Source organism: Rhinichthys klamathensis, unplaced genomic scaffold (assembly GCF_029890125.1).
Source record: "Rhinichthys klamathensis goyatoka isolate OS25496 unplaced genomic scaffold, OSU_Roscu_1.1 h1tg000778l_1, whole genome shotgun sequence".
NCBI classification, from domain to species: domain Eukaryota; kingdom Metazoa; phylum Chordata; class Actinopteri; order Cypriniformes; family Leuciscidae; genus Rhinichthys; species Rhinichthys klamathensis.
The window spans coordinates 467,501-472,500 of record NW_026607176.1 but is presented as its reverse complement, the minus strand read 5'-3'; the positions used below and the strand labels follow the sequence as shown (position 1 = coordinate 472,500).

The 5,000-nt window shown below is 44.3% G+C and overlaps 1 long non-coding RNA gene across 1 annotated transcript in view; it reads right to left on the bottom strand.

Moving 5' to 3' along the window:
* Nucleotides 1-282: 282 nt before the first annotated feature.
* LOC130077772 (uncharacterized) overlaps nucleotides 283-5,000 on the bottom strand; it is a 7,717-nt gene continuing 2,999 nt past the window's right edge. Inside the window, exons 2-3 of the long non-coding RNA XR_008805827.1 lie at nucleotides 4,116-4,286; nucleotides 283-318 (exon numbers count right to left, since the gene is read on the bottom strand). This is a non-coding gene — a long non-coding RNA (uncharacterized LOC130077772). The remainder of the gene's footprint in view (nucleotides 319-4,115; nucleotides 4,287-5,000) is intronic.

The following is a 5,000-nucleotide window of genomic DNA, read 5'->3' as shown; positions in this document are numbered from 1 at the left end:
ACACACACACACACACACACACTCCTGTATGAGCCCCTGAACACAGAGGACTCACCTTTCCTGAACACAACACACACACACACACACACACACACACACACACACACACCACACACACACCTGTATGAGCCCTGAACACAGAGGACTCGCCTTTCCTGAACACAACACACACACACACAACACACTCCTGTATGAGCCCTGAACACAGAGGACTCACCTTTCCTGAACACAACACACACACACACACACACACACACACACACACACACACACACACACACTCCTGTATGAGCCCTGAACACAGAGGACTCGCCTTTCCTGAACACAACACACACACACACACACACTCCTGTATGAGCCCTGAACACAGAGGACTCACCTTTCCTGAACACAACACACACACACACACACACACACACACACACACACACACACACACACACACACACACACCTGTATGAGCCCCGAACACAGAGGACTCACCTTTCCTGAACACAACACACACACACACACACACACACTCCTGTATGAGCCCTGAACACTGAGGACTCACCTTTCCTGAACACAACACACACACACACACACACACACACACACACACTCCTGTATGAGCCTGAACACTGAGGACTCACCTTTCCTGAACACAACACACACACACTCACACACACACTCCTGTATGAGCCCCGAACACTGAGGACTCACCTTTCCTGAACACAACACACACACACACACACACACACTCCTGTATGAGCCCTGAACACTGAGGACTCACCTTTCCTGAACACAACACACACACACACACACACACACACACACTCCTGTATGAGCCCTGAACACTGAGGACTCGCCTTTCCTGAACACAACACACACACACACACACACACTCCTGTTTGAGCCCCGAACACTGAGGACTCACCTTCCTGAACACAACACACACACACACACACACACACACACACACACTCCTGTATGAGCCCTGAACACTGAGGACTCACCTTTCCTGAACACAACAACACACACACACACACACACACACTCCTGTATGAGCCTGAACACAGAGGACTCACCTTTCCTGAACACAACACACACACACACACACTCCTGTATGAGCCCTGAACACAGAGGACTCACCTTTCCTGAACACAACACACACACACACACACTCCTGTATGAGCCCTGAACACTGAGGACTCACCTTTCCTGAACACAACACACACAACACACACACACACACACACACACTCCTGTATGAGCCCTGAACACAGAGGACTCACCTTTCCTGAACACAACACACACACACACACACTCCTGTATGAGCCCTGAACACAGAGGACTGACACACACACACACACACACACATCACATCAAACACACGCTTCCTATAGTTTTCCTTCTATAAAGAAGCTTTCTTCGGTTTCCCAATGTCTATTAGCTTTTGATTAATATATCAAAACACTATCATTCAAAACTCTGGGCTAAGATTGTTTGTATTCATCAAGGACGCATTAAACTGATCAACAAGTGACATTAAAGACATTTATAATGTCACAAAAGATACATAATGAGATTGTCTAGGGAACTAATGAAATTAGCTCATGTTACTCATTATGAAAACTGTTGTGTTTAATAAATAAGGAGCTCAAGATGATCTTCAGATCTGGTCCAGATCTCCAGTGTTTCTGGAGGCGGATCTCAGTGTAAAGCATCAGACAGATGATGAGACTCAGACAACATGATCATTATCAGTTATTTCTGTCCCAACACCCACATGCACATCTCACGGCTGAGGGAGGAGGCTTATGGGAGCATTAGTCACTGGCAGAACAGAAGGCTTGAAGAGCATATGAGCCTCATAAAGATGATCCGTATAATCTAAACATTACAGGGACTCGTGTGGAAATGCCATGAAACTACAACAGGAAACTAAACGTGTTTAAAGGCGAGACATACGCATGTTTGAGGCACGCACACACACACACACACACACACACACACACCACGCACGCACTACATGATTCAGTCCAGCCCTGCAGGATTCAGAGAAACCACTGAATAATAACGAAATAAACGAATATCCGAATACCATATTTCTGTAAAATGCCCCTCCCTAGACGAGACTGTCTGACACTTCAGGAAACCTGTCTGAGAACAGACTTCAGCACCAGACAGATTTGACATTATTAATAGACTTTTTGCCTGTTGACATGAACATATTGGATCATGGGTTGGACCGGAGGGTATATGAGATTATGTTGAGATATATTGGGATTATATTGAGATTATGTTGAAGATTATGTTGAGATTATGTTGAGATTATGTTGAGATATATTGGGATATATTGATATTTGAGATATGTTGAGATATATTGGGATTATACTGAGATTATATTGAGATATATTGGGATTATATTGAGATTATATTGAGATTATGTTGAGATATATTGGGATTATACTGAGATTATATTGAGATTATGTTGAGATATATGGGATTATACTGAGATTATATTGAGATTATGTTGAGATATATTGGGATTATACTGAGATTATATTGAGATATATTGAGATTATATTGAGATTATGTTTGAGATTATATTGAGATTATGTTGAGATTATGTTGAGATATATTGAGATTATATTGAGATTATGTTGAGATATATTGAGATTATGTTGAGATTATGTTGAGATATATTGGGATTATATTGAGATTATGTTGAGATTATATTGAGATTATATTGAGATTATGTTGAGATATATTGGGATTATACTGAGATTATATTGAGATATATTGGGATTATATTGAGATTATGTTGAGATATATTGGGATTATATTGAGATTATATTGAAATTATATTATATATTATATATAGGCACTTTTGACAGGATGTAAGGTGGCTCTTAGCCAAGGTCGGTTTACTTGGCGCCATGACCAAGTACTGCGATGTTTGGCTTTAGCATTAGAAGGCAAGCGTAACATGACCAATAAGTTGCCGCCTGTTCTAGCAAGACATTACACGCAGAAGACAATATTCCTCAGGCCAGGCGAGCAACCACCAAGAAAAGGTGTTAACACCAATTCTCGCCCAGGACAACTGGAAGCTGCTAGGGACTGGAAGATGCTGGCTGATCTTGACCAACGGCTTATTTTTCCACCTGAGGTTGCCACCACTAACCTACGACCAGATATTGTTTTGTGGTCTGGATCAGCACGCATTGTTCAACTGATAGAGTTAACAGTGCCATGGGAGGATGCCGTAGATGAGGCATATGAGAGGAAGAAACTGCGGTATGCTCATCTGGCCACTGAAGCAGAACAGCGAGGATGGAGAGTCCAGGTTTATCCAGTGGAAGTGGGTTGTCGAGGTTTTGTGGCACACTCTACAACCCGGTTCCTCAGAGACGTCGGATTCAGCGGCCAAGAGTTGCGTCGCACAGTAAAGAACTGATCTGAAGCAGCAGAAAAGGAGCAGCAACTGGCTGTGGTCGAGGCGGAAAGATTCTAGCTGGCTGTGTACAGGAGCCACGCTACGGTTTAGAAGAGTTCTTGAAAACTTGAAGAGTCTGTTGGTTTATTTGTATAGTTTGTATAGTATTTGCAGTCATTACGTTCCTGTGTATATTGCGTGAATGACGGGTGGTTGGGCAGATATTGTGTTGCGGTAGGTAGTATGCCATAACGGAACCGTTGTCCACTGAAACTGCATATTAACGCACCAGTGGGGCTCGACAGCCTTAGTCAACGGTTGGCGCGTATGGTCGGGTTGCGGAGAGATTGTGGTTAGGTCTCAGCAGCAGGAGGGATGTAGAGGTCAGTAAGCTGGGCTGAGTTGAGTGGGGGACGGAGGGGTGGGGGGGGGGGGGGGGGGGCTGACTCTGGGACGCCAGTAATTCTTGAGATTATATTGAGATCATATTGAGATATATTGAGATATATTGGATTATACTGAGATTATATTGAGATATATTGGGATTATATTGAGATTATATTGAGATTATGTTGAGATATATTGGGATTATACTGAGATTATATTGAGATTATGTTGAGATATATTGGGATCATATTCAGATATATTGAGATATATTGAGATATATTGAGATCATATTCAGATTGAGACTCACACGCTGGGCACCCAGAGCCGCACCGTCTTGTCTCGGGAGGCTGAGGCCAGTAGATGACCGGAGGGAGAGAACTCAACACTCGTCACCGCATCCTTGTGTCCCACAAACCTGTAGGCCTCGCCTGAGGCTTCATGTTCCAGATCATGACACACGCGTCCATGGAGCCCGAGGCTGAGAGAAACACACAACACACACTCACTCACATGAGGCTGAGAGAAACACACACACACACTCACATGAGGCTGAGAGAAACACACACACATGAGGCTGAGAGAAACACACACACACACTCACTCACATGAGGCTGAGAGAAACACACACACACACTCACTCACATGAGGCTGAGAGAAACACACACACACACTCAATGAGGCTGAGAGAAACACACACACACTCACATGAGGCTGAGAGAAACACACACACACACTCACATGAGGCTGAGAGAAACACACACACACACTCACATGAGGCTGAGAGAAACACACACACACACTCACATGAGGCTGAGAGAAACACACACACACACTCACATGAGGCTGAGAGAAACACACACACACACACACACACATGAGGCTGAGAGAAACACACACACACACACACACATGAGGCTGAGAGAAACACACACACACACTCACTCACATGAGGCTGAGAGAAACACACACACACACTCACATGAGGCTGAGAGAAACACACACACACACACAGAACACACACACACTCACATGAGGCTGAGAGAAACACACACACTCACACACATGAGGCTGAGAGAAAACACACACACACACACACATGAGGCTGAGAGAAACACACACACACACACACACATGAGGCTGAGAGAAACACACACACACACACACACTCACATGAGGCTGAGAGAAACACACA